The 14,607-nt window shown below is 44.3% G+C and overlaps 1 protein-coding gene across 5 annotated transcripts in view; it reads left to right on the forward strand.

Moving 5' to 3' along the window:
* Positions 1-14,607, forward strand: part of ZDHHC14 (zinc finger DHHC-type palmitoyltransferase 14) — a 310,422-nt gene that overhangs the window by 213,642 nt on the left and 82,173 nt on the right. The window lies entirely within an intron of this gene.

Here is a 14,607-nt window from a genome sequence, read left to right on the forward strand (position 1 = left end):
TATATGCTTGTTAACCACATGTATATCTTCTTTTAAAAAGTGTCTGTTCATGTCCTTTGCCCACTTTTTAAAGGGGTTGTTTTTTTCTTGTAAATTCATTTAAGCTCCTTACAGATTATGGTTTTGTCAGATGCCTAGTTTGCAAATATTTTCTCCAATTCTGTAGGTTGTCTGTTTAGTCTGTTGACAGTTTCTTTGCAGTGCAACAACTCTTAGTTTAATTAGGTCTCATTTGTCAATTTTTGTTTTTGTTGCAATTGCTATTGGTGTCTTCATCATAAATCTTTGCCAGGTCCTATGTCCAGAATGGCATTTCCTAAGTTATCTCCCAGAGTTTTTATAGTTTTAGGTTTTACATTTAAGTCTTTAATCCATCTTAAGTTGATTTCATATGTGGTGTAAGGAAGGGGCCCAGTTTCAGTCTTCCGCGTATGACTAGCCAGTTAGCCCAGCACCATTTATTGAATAGGGAATCCTTTCCGCCATTGTTTTTGTCAGGTTTGTCAATGATCAGATGGTTGTAGGTGTGTACCATTATTTCTGGGATCTCTATTCTGTTCCATTGGTCTATGTGTGATATGGTTAGGTTTTGTGGCCCCACCCAAATCTCATCTTGAATTGTAATCCCCGTAATCCCCATATGTCAAGGGCAGGACCAGGTGGAGGTGATTGAATCATGGGGGCAGTTTCCCCTATGCTGTTCTCGTGATAGTGAGTGAGTCTCACGAGATCTGATGGTTTTATAAGCGTCTGGCATTTCCCCTGCTTGCACTCACTCTGTCCTGCCGCCCTGGGAAGAAGGTGCCTGCTTCTCTTTGCCTTCCACCATGATTGTCAATTTCCTGAGGCTTTTCCAGTCATGTGGAACTGTGAGTCAATTAAACCTCTTTCCTTTATAAATTACCTAGTCTTGGTTATTTCTTCCTAGCAGTGTGAGAATGGATTAATACAATGTGTCTGTTTTTATACCAGTACCATGTTGTTTTGGATACAATAGCCTTGTAGTATAGTTTGAAGTCAGGTAGTGTGATGCTTCCAGCTTTGTTCTTTTTGCTTAGGATTGCCTTGACTATTCTGGCTTTTTTTTTGGTTCCATATGAATTTTAAAATAGTTTTTGAATTTTGTGAAGAATGTCATTGGTACTTTGATAGAAATAGCATTGAATCTGTAAATTGCTTTTGGCAGTATGGCCATTTTAATGATATTGATTCTTTTTTTTTTTTTTTTTTTTTTTTTTGAGATGGAGCCTCGCTCTGTCGCCCAGGCTGGAGTGCAGTGGCGTGATTTTGGCTCACTGCAAGTTCTGCCTCCCGGGTTCATGCCATCCTCCTGCCTCAGCTTCCCGAGTAGCTGGGACTACAGGTGCCCGCCACCACGCCCAGCTAATTTTTTGTATTTTTAGTAGACAGGGGGTTCCACCATGTTAGCCGATTGGTCTTGATCTACTGACCTCATGATCTGCCCGCCTCGGCCTCCCAAAGTGCTGGGATTACAGGCATGAGCCACCGTGCCTGGCCGATATTTATTCTTTCTACCCATAAACATGGAATGTTTTTTCATTTGTATGTGTCATCTCTGATTTCTGGCAGTGTTTTGTAACTCTTATCATAGAAATCTTTCACCTCCCTGGTTAGCTCTATGCCTAGGTTTTTAATTATTTTTGTGGCAACTGTGAATGGGATTGTGTTCCTGATTTGGCTCTTGGTTTGGATGTTGTTGGTATATAGGAATGCTACTGATTTCCATACATTAATTTTATATCCTGAAACTTTGCTGAAACTGTTTATCAGATCAAGGAGCTTTTGGGCAGAGACTCTGGGGTTTTCCAGATATAGAATTATGTCATCCGCAAACAGGGAGAGTTTGACTTCCTCCTCTCTTCTTATTTGAATGCCTTTTATTTCTTCCTCCTGACTGCTCTGGACAGGACTTCCAGTACTATGTTGAATAGGAGTGGTAAGAGAGGGCATCCTTGTCTTGTGCCAGCTTTCAAGGCGAATGCTTCTAGCTTTTGCCCATTCAGTATGATGTCAGCTGTGGGTTTGTCATAGATGGCTCTTGTTATTTTGAAGTATGTTCCTTCAATGCCTAGTTTATTGAGGGTTTTTAACATGAAGAGATGTTGAATTTTATTCACATCTCTTTTATTTCTGCATCTATTGAGATAATTATGTGGTTTTTAGGAAATTTTTTAGTTCTGTTTATGTGATTAATCACATTTACTGATCTGTGTATGTTGAACCAGCCTTGCATCCCAAGGATAAAGTCTGCTTGATCTTGGTGGATTAGCTTTTTGATATGCTGCTAGATTCAGTTTATTAGTATTTTCTTGAGGATTTTTGCTTCTGTAGTCATTTGGGATATTGGCCTGGGGTTTTCTTTTTTTGTTGTATCTCTGCCTGGTTTTGTATCAGGATGATGCTGGCCTCAGAATGAGTTGGGGAAGAGTCCCTCCTCATTTTTTTGGAACAGTTTCAGTAGGAATGGTACCAGCTCTTTATATATCTGGTAGAATTCGGCTGTGAATCCATCTGGTCCTGGGGTTTTCTTGGTTAGTAAGCTTTTTATTACGGCTTCAATTTTGGAACTCATTACTAATCTGTTCAGGGATTCAGTTTCTTCCTAGTTCAGTCTTGGGAGGTTGTATGTGTCCAGGAATTTATCCATTTCTTCTAGATTTTCTAGTTTGTCTGCATAGAGGTGTTCATAGTACTGTCTGGGTTTTTTGTGTTTTATGTGGTTTTTTTTTTTTTTTTTTGTATTTCTCTGGGGGTAAGTGGTAATGCCCCCTTTGCCATTTCTAATTGTGTTAATTTGGATTTCCCTCCTTTTTTTATTAGTGGTCTAATTAATTTTTTCAAAGAACCAACTCCTGGATTTGTTGATGTTTTGTATGTTTTTTGTTTGTTTCTTAATTCCCTTCAGTTCAGCACTGATTTTGGTTATTTCTGTCTTCTAGTAGCTTTAGGATTTGTTTTCCTTTGCTTCTCTAATTCCTCTAGTTATGATGTTAGGTTGTTAATTTGAGATTCTTCTTACTTTTTCATGTGGCCATTTAGTGCTATAAAGTTCGATCTTAACACTACCTTAGCTGTGTCCCAGAGATTCTGGTATGTTGTATCTTTGTTCTCATTAGTTTCAAAGAACTTCTTGATTTCTGCCTTGATTTCATTATTTACCCCAAAGTCATTCAGGAACAGGTTGTTTAATTTTCAATGTAATTGTATGGTTTTGAGCAATTTTTTTAGTATTGATTTTTTATTTTTCTTGTGCTATGGCCTGAAAGTGTAGTTGGTATGATTTTTTTTTTAAATTTGCTGAGGATTGTTTTATGTCTGACAGTGTGGTCAATTTAAGAGTATGTGCCATTTGTCAATCAGAAGAATGTATATTCTCTTGTTTTGGGGTAGGGAGTTCTGTAGATGTTTGTGCTAGGTCCATTTGGTCCAGCATTGAATTCAGGTCCTGAGTATCTGTTAATTTTCTGCCTCAGTGATCTAATACTGTCAGTGGGGTGTTGAGGTCTCTCACTATTATTATGTGGGAGTCTAAGTCTCTTTGTAGGTCTCTAATAGCTTGCTTTATAAATCTAGGTGCTCCTGTGTTAGGTGCATATATATTTAGGATAGTTAGGTCTTCTTATTGAATTGAATGCTTTGCTTATGTAATGCCCTTCTTTGTCTTTTTTGATCTCTGTTGGCTTAAAGTCTGTTTCGTCTGAAATTAGGATAGCAACCCCTGCTTTTATTCTGTTTTCCATTTGCTTGGTAGATTTTTCTCCATCCCTTCATTTTGAGCGTATGGGTGTCACTGCATGTGAGATGGGTCCCTTGAAGACAGCATACCATTGGGTCATTGGGTCTTGCTTCTTTATCCAGGTTGCCACTCTGTGCCTTTTTTTTTTTTTTTTTTAAACAAGGTCTTGTACTGTCATCCAGGCTGGAGTGCAGTGGCACAATCTCAGTTCAGTGCAACCTCTGGCTCCCAGGTTCAAGCAATTCACCCACCTCAGCCTCCTGAGTAGCTGGAACTACAGGCACATGCCACCATGCCCATCTAATTTTTTGTATTTTTAGTAGATTTGGGCTTTCTCCATGTTGGCCAGGCTGGTCTCAAACTCCTGGCCTCAAGTGATCTGCCCACCTGGGCCTCCCAAAGTGCTGGGATTACAGGTGTGAGCCACCAGGCCCAGCCCACACTGTGCCTTTTAATTGGGGCATTTCCTATTTACATTTAAAGTTAGTATTGATATGTGTGGATTTGATCTTGTCATCACATTGTTAGCTGGTTATTATGCAGGCTTGTTTGTGTGGTTGCTTTATAGAGTCACTGGTCTGTGTACTTAAGTGTGCTTTTGTAGTGGCTGGTAATGGTCCTTCCTTTCCATATTTAGTGCTCTTTTCAGGACCTCTTTTAAGGTAGGTCTGGTGGCAAGGAATTCCTCAACATTTGCTTTGAAAAGGATCTTATTTATCCTTCATTTATGAAGCTTAGTTTGGCTGGATATGAAATTCTTGGTTGGAAATTCTTTTCTTTAAGAATGCTGAATATAGCCCAATCTCTTCTGGCTTTTAGGGTTTCTGCTGAAAGATCTGCTGTTAGCCTGAAGGGTTCCCTTTGTAAGTGAACTGCCTCTTCTCTCTACATTTCTTTAACATTGTTTCTCTCATTTTCATCTTGGAGAATCTGATGATTATGTGTCTTGGGGATATTCTTCTTGTGTATTATTTTGCAGGAGTTCTCTTCATTTCCTTATTTGAATGTCAGCCTCTCTAGCAAGGTTGGGGAAGTTTTCATGTATGATATCCTGAAATAGTTTTCCAAGTTGCTTGCTTTTTCCCTGTCTCTTTCAGGAACACCAGTGAGTCGTCGATTTGGTCTCTTTACATAAGTCCATATTTCTCAGAGGTTTTATTCATTCTCCTTTCTTTATTTTTGTCTGACTGAGTTATTTCAGAGCCAGTCTTTAAGCTGTGAGATTCCTTCTTTGGCTTGGTGTGTTCTGCTGTTAATACTTGTGATTTCATTATGAAATTCTTATAGTACATTTTTCATCTTTTTCAGATCAGTTTGGTCCTTTTTTATAATGACTGTTTCATCTGTCAGCTTCTGTATCATTTTATTGCAATTCTTAGATCCCCTAGATTGGGTTTCAACTTTCTCCTAAATCTCAATAATCTTTGCTGCTATCCATACTCTGAATTCTATTTCTGTCTTTCAGCCATTTCAGCCTGGTTAAGAACCCTTGCTGGGGAACTAGTGCAATTGTTTGGAAAGAAGACACTCTGGCTATTTGAGTTGCCAGAGTTCTTGGGCTGGCTCTTTCTCATCTGTGTGGGCTGGTGGTCGTTTAACTGTGGTGTAAGTTGAGTATGGTCAGTAGACTTTTCTGGATGTTTTCAGAGGACCAAGGCTTTTTGCAAGGTCTTTATTTATAGTTAATTATTGTCCTTGGTTTCACATGGGGAGTATATTAGCAAAGGTGGTTTTTGTTTGTTTGTTTGTTTTGTTGTTGTTTTGTTTTGTTTTGTTTTTGGTGTTAAGTTTTGGGCTTTGATACAGTAGATGGCACTTAAGCATAAGGGCCAGCAGGTAGGCTCTTCCTCAGACATGCGGCTCCTCAGTGTTTCCACACATTTGCAGCTGTGTGCCCTCTCAGTGTTCTGAGGTGTAGGCTCCTCTCCCACTTAGGTGCTGGCTGCAGATCTCGGCTTGGCACTCCCAGGATGCCCACTGCAGCTCTGGGGTAAGCTCAGGCTTTATATTCTGTCCTCAGCTTGGAGGCAGCAGAGGAAGGGCCCTTAGCAATGGTTGTGGCAGAGGGCCTTTCACTTCTGTCGTGGGGTTCCACCCACCAAGAGATGCAGAGCCACGATCAATCATTGCGATTGGCCTGGGATGGGGCAGCTGTGCTGTGGACCTAAGTGGAAGGGACCCTTTCCAGTGATGAGCAGGGTGGGTGGGTGGGTCCCAGGGGAGACAGCCTGGCCTCTTCTCCTTAGGGCAACTGCAGCTTGCTGGCAGTATGGTTGAAGCACTCACGGTCTTTGCTCCTTTCCCAGTCCAAGGGCAGCAAGGCAGCACCCTTGCAATAGCAGTGGCCGAGGAGCTCTCGGTTGCCTCTAGGAGCTGCACCTCAGAGAACTGCTGAGCTACTGGTCTGGATGGGAGTGAACACTGGGAGTGTTCAGCCAGAGGGGCAGGGAGGCTGCACGGCTGGCCTGAGCCGGGGACTCTACTTGTTGAGGAGTGGGGCATGGGGCCTCACAGGGAAGAGACGGGACTCCTCTCTGTATAGTGGCTGTGGTGTGCTGGAGGTGCCAGCATAGTGACTAGGCCCTTTGTCCCTTCCCCAGCCCAAGGGCAGTTAGGGCAGTACCACTACAGCTGCAATGGCAGGAAAGAACCTTAATCTACATCTTTTATAATTTGGGATTTTTCCTTTTGCATTGTAAGAAAGCGAGTCCAGTTACTTTATATGGTAACACATAGACATTTGATCCCTGAATTTGGGGCAGGAATAAATCCGATGGGAGACAAACGGGTCTATCAGGATGGAAGTGCTCTGCTATTCCTTCAGGAAGAAAAGATGACTTACTTGAAGTCACAGGCAGAAGTTAAACAGCTGATAGAAGGCCTCCGGTAGGCCCAGGAATTCTGTGTGAAACAATTTAGTCAACAGGCAGCTTCCCATCCTTGAGCCCACATGCTGCACAGCCCCAATTTCTTCATCCCAGCTCCCCTAATTTTTGCCCACAGGCTGGTTGCAAGGGTAACACTAGATATAAGTGCTGTTATTATTTCTGTCTCCATGCCAACAACGTCCACCAATTGGTTGGGGGACTATATAAAGGAAGAGACCATTTTACGTACTCTTTCAAAATGCTTGTGTATAAAAATCTCCTTGAAAAATACTGACTTGGGATGGGCACAGTGGTTCATGGCTGTAATCCCAGCCCTGTGGGAGGCCGAGGCGGGTGGATCACCTAAGGTCAGGAGTTCGAGACCAGCCTGGCCAACATGACAAAACCCTGTTTCTACTAAAAATACAAAAAAATTAGCTGGGTGTGGTGGCAGGAGCTTGTAGTCCCAGCTACTCGGGAGGCTGAGGCAGGAGAATTGCTTGAACCCAGGAGGCAGAGGTTGCAGTGAGCCAAGACCGTGCCATTGCACTCCAGCCTAGGTGACAAGAGCAAAACTCCATCTCAAAAAATAAATAAATAAATAAAAATACTGACTCGTATACACTTGCCTAACTGCTAGAGGTTTTACCCCAAAAATTCCAGTGTTTGACCCACTAGCTATTGCAAATGCCTATTACTCCTTTTTCAATTGCTGTACTTAAGCCACAAAGCGCAGCCCAAAGAGGCAGAGGCACAATTGTTACCAACAACCAAAGGAAACCAAAAATACAAAAAAAAAAAACACCCAAAACCAGAAAAATTGAGTACAGCAGGAACCCTCCCTCTACTTCTCTCTTTGTGCCACATGACACAGGCTACAGGTGTTTGTGATCTCCAGAGATGAGAGAAAGACTTCATGATTGGCCACTGGCCTCAGGCTAGAACACTGAAGAAAAAGTTTCTTTGTGCTAAGGTTGGTATGTGAAGCCCTGGGTTTCAAGCCCCCTTGTTCCCATCTGCCCTGGATGCAAGCGTGCCTGAAAGCCATGGGCCTAGGCAGCTGTTGGATGCATTGTGCGGAAGAAAGAACAGCGGGGCTCCCTGAGGTACACAGCTGGCCATCTCAGCTGGCCCTTTTTGGGGGTGCCGCCTGGCCATGCGAGGTTGGCTCTGAATCAGCAGCAGCTTGTGGACAAGTTTTGAAAGAGTCAGATCCACAGAGCACCTTGGAAAGGTGTCCTCTGCAAGTGAGGGGCTATAGGCACAAGAGTGGCCTGCCTGGTGGACAGCATTGCAGCACTTGAGGGCCTGCGGCTGTGATTCCCAGGCAGGGTGGAGGTGCGGGAGCATGGCAGTCCTCCATCTTGGGCATTTCCTGTGTGCTAGACCCTCTGCTGGACGATGGGGACTTGAAAGTGGATAGGCCATGGTTGCTGCCCTGGAGCAGCAGGAAGATCTGGAAACATCCTCCTGACATCATCAGTACTGGGTCTTCCCTCTGGCCTGTAAACACCACCAGCAGAGAAGAAGTCTGAGTTCCTGCTGTGTCCCCAGCTCAGAGCCCAGGGCTGGCCCCCAGTAGAAGCACAATACAGATCTGGCGGCTGGATAAATAAACAAGGCAGGCGCAGCGAGAGCCCAAAGGAGGAAACAAGTAACTTTGCTTGCAAAGTGTTTTCACAAGAGAAGCTGGAACTGGTCCTCAAAGGATAGGATTATCTGCGCAGACAGCAGGAGAGGGAATCCCGAGCAGAGAAAATATCACGTGCAAATGCCTGGAAGTAGAAAACAGCATTGCCCACTCAGGGAAACCCAAGGAGGCCACTGTGTTTTGAGCATAGGCTCCGTGGAAGATCGTGCAAGGAGAGAGAAGGTTCACGGATTGTGTGCTGCATGGGAGGGCCTGAGTTTCTTGGTGGGACTTGCATTTAGAAAGCTGACTCTTTAAGGGCCAGGAGAACAGATCAAATCAGAATGGGTGGCAAGACGGGCCCGAGACTTGCTGTGCTCATCAGACAGCCCAGCAGAGCCCTCCCAGCACCCCAGCAGCCCTCCGTAACCCCTGGTGCAGCACTGGCTTATAGTAAATCCTTCATAAATATTGGTTGACTTTTTTCGTGGCATCACTGGGCCCTGAATCCAGGTCTTCTGATCCTTCCATATCTTTTACATAAAGAGCTCTCCAAATAGTTAGTTAAAGAGTTTTGGGTTTGGGTTTAATTCTTAAGCTTCAGTTTACTATGTCTTTTGAATTCTAGCTTTCGGCATTTCACCTCTTTGTAACAGAGGTTCAATCTTTTAAAAAATGCACTTTGGAACTAAAGATCAATAGAGTTTATCTTCAGGAGTGCCAGCAAATACTCGCTTTATCAAGTCATTGCTACTCAGAACTGGGCTATTTAAATAGTTGTAGTGTTGATACGTTTGTCATTCCTGCATTTTAAAATATTCACCTTCACAATTCAGTTTCTAAACTTTTCTGCTGAAATTAACACAAATGTTTGATTGAGTTAGTATTTTTTAAAAAGATATCAGGTCTAGTTTTTCTACCCATGTTTGCAGGAGTAAATAGAGGCAATAGATTTCACAGCTGACATAAGGATTATTATTAATCTAGGCCTCAGTGGCACCCAGCTGGCACCCATAGAGGCCTGACCTTATCTTTGATGGATTCAAAGCCAGTGATTTCTATCCAGTGCTCAGGTGAAGCACACAGTCGTGCCATCTCTTTGTTCTCGCCTTATTGCAGAATCAGTTGCAAGGCCTCCCTCTTCTTAAGGCCCCTGCTTTTGGAGCTCAGCGCCTCTCCAGATGCCTGTGACGTTAGTGCCATTTGATGGGGCAGCCACCTGGAGTGCCAGGCAGATGGGGCACCTGCCAAAAGAGAGTATCCTACTTGGCAGGGCAAGGCCACCCAGAGTCCTTGGACTGGCTCCACAGCTGTTCAATTATTCTAAGCAGAAGGTTTGGGCCTCAGGAAGAGAGAAGTAGGAGACTGGCTTCTTCTTACTGCCATTGCCCCACGCTGCCCTCCACATTGCCTGCTCTCCCTCCAACCTGGAACTTTAATTTTCCATGAATAATTCATGGCCAGTAGCAGTTCAAAGCACTCTCCTTAACTCTGGGATTATACTTTCACAAACACCAAAGCCTTAGGCTAGAAGGCTATGGCAGATTTCCAGACCTCTGACAGCCATTTAAGGAAGACCGAGGCTGGGCACAGCGGCTCATGCCTGTAACCACTTTGGGAGGCCAAGGTGGGAGGATCACTAGCTTAAGGCCAGTTGCGCGAGACCCCCTGGGCAACAGTGTGAGACCCTGTCTCTCAAAAAAATGTAAAAATTAGGCTGGGCATGGTGACTCATGCCAGTAATCCCAGCACTTTGGGAGGCGAAGACAGGTGGATCATCTGAGGTCAGGAGTTTCAGACCAGCCTGGCCAACATATAGTGAAACCCCATCTCTACTAAAAAAAATACAAAAATTAGCTGGGCATAGTGGTGCATGCCTGTAGTCCCAGCTACTTGGGAAGCTGAGACAGGAGAATGGCTTGAACCTGGGAGGCAGAGGTTGCAGTGAGCCAAGATCACACCACTGCACTCCAGCCTGGGTGACAGAGCAAGATTCCGTTTCTCAAATAAATAAATAAATAAATAATTTAAAAAATTTTAAAATTAGCCAGGCATGGTGGTGAATACCTATAGTCCAAGCAGCTTGGGAGGCTGAGGTGGGAGGATCACCTGAGCCTGGGAGGTCAAGGCTGCAGTGAGCTATGATAGTGCCACTGCACTCCAGCCAGGGTGACAGAGTGAGACTATTTCTAAAAATTAAAAAAAATATATATCTTTAAAGAAGATTGCAGGGAGGGGCATACCTTTTGGACACCCTGAATCATGACATGTGAGTCGTAGGTACTGTCAGTGAGTGACAGCAGCCCTGCTTGGGGGCAGAATGGCACAGCTTTCCAGATACCCTGAGCCGTTCTAAATCACCAAGTGCTCTGTGTGAAAATGCCTGGGTGTGGGTGTGTTCTGTGATGTGGCCCCTCATCTGGCTAAGCTGTGTTCTCTAAGTTTAGCTCTTTATCATGCAAGTGAGTGTATTTGAGTACATAATAAAGAGGCACGTAGGAATGTGTGGACTGGAGAGTATTTGCTGGCACCCCACAGTGGGATTCTCAAACCTGAAAGTTTCAATCACTGGGGAATCTTGGTGAAATGCAGATTCCCATTCCATAGTTTGGACAAGCCAAGAATCTGCTTCTGTGCTAGGCTGTCAGATGGTATGGATGCTGGTAGACCACTCCTGGAGCAGGCCTTCTCATCTTTGGCTGCAGATTCCCATCTGTATTAGTCTATTTTCACATTGCTATTAAGAACTACCTGAGGCTGGGTAATTTATAAAGAAAAGAGGTTTTATTGGCTCATGGTTCCACAGGCTGTACAGGAAGCGTGGCTGGGGAGGCCTCAGGAAACTTACAATCATGGAGGAAGGAAAAGAGGAAGGTCTTAAATGGCCAGAGCAGGAGGAAGAGGGTGCAAGGGGAGGTGCTACACACTTTTAAACAACCAGATCTCATAAGAACTCACTATCAGAAGAACAGCAAGGGGGAAATCCGCCTGCATGATCCAGTAACCTCCCACCAGGCCCCTCCTCTGACATTGGGGATTACAATTCAACATGAGATCTGGGCAAGGACACAAAACCAAACCATATCAACATCTCTGAGGAGTTTTTAGACATCTCAATGCCTGATATGGTTTGGCTGTGTCCCCATCCAAATCTCATCTTGAATTGTGGTTCCCATAATCCCCATGTGTCATGGGAGGGACACAGTGGGAGGTAATTGAATCATGGGGGTGGTTACCTCCATGCTATTCTCATGATAGTGAGTGAGTTCTCACGAGATATTTGCTTGGCACTTCTCCTTCCTGCCACCATGTGAAGAAGGATGTGTTTGCTTCCCCTTCTGCCAGGATTGTGAGTTTCCTGAGGCCTCCCCAGCTCTTCAGAACTGTGAGTCATTTAAACCTCTTTCCTTTATAAATTACCCAGTCTCAGATATGTCCTTATAGTAGCATGAGAATCAACTAATACAGTAAATTGGTATTGGGTAGTGGGGCACTGCTATAAAGATACCTGAAAATGTGGAAGCGACTTTGAAAGTGGGTAACAGGGAGAGGTTGGAACAGTTTGGAAGGCTCAGAAGAAGACAGGAAGATATGGGAAAGTTTGGAACTTCCTAGAGACTTGTTGAATGGCTTTGACCAAAATGCTGATAGTGATGTGGACAATGAAGTCCAGGCTGAGGTGGTCTCAGATGGAGATGATAAACTTCTTGGAAACAGGAATAAAGGTGACTCTTGTTATGATATAGCAAAAAGACTGGTGGCATTCTGCCCTGCCCTAGAGATCTGTGGAACTTTGAACTTTCTCAAGTTCAAAGATGATTTACGGTACTGGTGGAAGAAATTTCTAAGCAGCAAAGCATTTGAGAGGTGACAGAGCATAAAAGTTTGGAAAATTTGTAGCCTGATCATGCAGTAGAAAAGAAAAACCCATTTTCTGGGGAGAAATTCAAGCTGACAGCAGAAATTTGCATAAGAAACAACGAGCTGAATGTTAATCACCAAGACAATGGGGAAAATGTCTCCAGGGCATGTCAGAGACCTTCATGGTAGCCCCTCCCATCACAGGCTCAGAGGTCTAGAAGGAAAAAATGGTTTCCTGGGTCAGGTCCAGGGCCCCCCTGCTGTGTGCAGCCTATGGACTGTAACCCAGCCACTCCAGCCGTGGCTAAAAGGGGCCAAGGTTCAGTTCAGGCTGTGGCTTCAGAGGGTGCAAGCCCCAAGCCTTGGTAGCTTCCACGTGGTGTTGGTCCTGTAGGTGCACAGAAGACAATAATTGAGGTTTGGGAATCTCCACCTAGATTTCAGAGGATGTATGGAAATGCCTGGATGTCTAGGCAGAAGTTTTCTGCAGGGGTGGAGCCCTCATGGAGTACCTCTGTTAGGGCAGTGCAGAAGGGAAATGTGGGGTCAGAGCACCTACATAGAGTCCCCACTGGGGCACTGCCTTGTGGAGCTGTGAGAAGAGGGCCACCATCTTCCAGACCCCAGAATGGTAGATCCACTGATAGCTTGCACTGTGTGCCCAGAAAAGCTGAAGACATTCAACACCAGCCATGAAAGCAGTTGGGAGGGGGGTTGTACCCTGCAAAGTCATAGGACGGAGCTGCCCAAGGCTGTGGGAGCCTACCTCTTGCATCAGCATGACCTGGATGTGAGACATGGAGTCAAAGGAGATTATTTTGGAACTTTAAGCTTTAATGACTGACCTATTAGATTTCAGACTTGCATGGGGCCTGTAGCCCATTTGTTTTGGCCAATGTTTCCCATTTGGAACAGGTGTATTTTACCCAGTGCCTGTACCCCCATTGTATCTAGGAAATAGCTAACTTGCTTTTGATTTTACAGGCTTATAGACAGAAGAAACTTGCCTTGTCTTTGGACTTGGACTTTTGGGTTAATGCTGGAATGAGCTAAGACTTTGGGGTACTGTTGGAAAGGCATGATTGTGTTTTAAAATGTGAGGACATGAGATTTGGGAGGGGCCAGGGGCAGAATGATATGGTTTGGCTGTGTCCCCACCTAAATCTCATCTTGAGTTATGGTTCCCATAATCTCTACATGTCATGGGAGGGACCCAGTGGGAGGTAATTGAATCATGGAGGCAGTTACCCCCATGCTGTTCTTGTGATAGTGATCTCACAAGATCTGTTTCTTTTATAAGAGGCTTTTCCCCCTTTGCTTGGCACCTCTCCTCCCTGCTTCCATGTGAAGGACATGTTTGCTTCCCTTTCTGTCATGATTATACATTTCCTGAGACCTCCCCAGCCCTACAGAACTGTGAGTCAACTAAACCTCTTTATCAATTATCCAGTCTCAGGTATGTCTTTATTAGCAGCATGAGAACAGACTAATACAATGTCCCACACCAATGAAAGAATCTCTGACAGCAGGACCAGGATCTCAGCAGTTCTGCTCAATGATTATTGCCCAGGATGAGTTGGTGTGGTGTGAGTTGACTGAGTGGGTGATGGGGCTGATTCCTACCACTTTGGAAATCAACGAAAAGTATCTTGCAACCATCTCTGATAGTATGTGCTTTAGGAGGGTGAGAATTAAAATGAACAGTTATCTTTAATGTTACCAACTCTGATGCTCCCCAGGACTGATCCAGTCCCTTAGGTCTGGCTTGCATCTGTCAGCCACAGAGTCTCAGCTGAAGCCCTCATGGAAGTTCTTGATCTTCTCCATCCACCCTGTGCTCCTGTTCTTGACTGCACAGCCAGCTGCCCTGACTTCTTCTTGGCAAGGCTAATAGGGCTGTGAGGAATCTAGGTGAAATAAAACTGGAAGTTTTATCTTCCCAGAGAGCAGGGGTTCTCAACCCTTGCCCACATGAGAACAACCCGGGTCATTCTGATTTAATAAATCTGGGACAGGGTTCACACCTTAGGGGAGTTTTAAAAGCTCCCATGTGATCCCAATGTGAAATCAGAGATGATAAGATAAAATGGAAATTTAAAAATTCTACATGTTTGTATTTTCATTGACATTTTTAGAACTGGTTCTAAAAATTAAAGGTGCTATTGAGATGATGAAATGTAGAAATGATTTTCAAAATATACATGTAATGATTTTTTAAAATGTATTTTTTACAATCTGGATTCTCCCCCTCCCATTCTATACTTGGCATTTTTGAGGTAGCCAGTGGGCAAGGTGAAGGGACCCTGGAGCTGGATTTGGAGTCCAGCATTCCAGGAGAGCGAATTAGGGTGGTATGTTAATGAGGGCAAGGCTAGCACTAACAAGTAACACCCTAGCCTTCCCAGGTTTAAGGCAGGAGTTTGGTGCTCATAGACCTGTGCAGGCGGGAAGAGGTCAGGGTGGCCCTCCTCTGTGCAATCAGGCGACTCCCC

This window comes from Symphalangus syndactylus, chromosome 2 (assembly GCF_028878055.3).
Source record: "Symphalangus syndactylus isolate Jambi chromosome 2, NHGRI_mSymSyn1-v2.1_pri, whole genome shotgun sequence".
NCBI lineage: Eukaryota > Metazoa > Chordata > Mammalia > Primates > Hylobatidae > Symphalangus > Symphalangus syndactylus.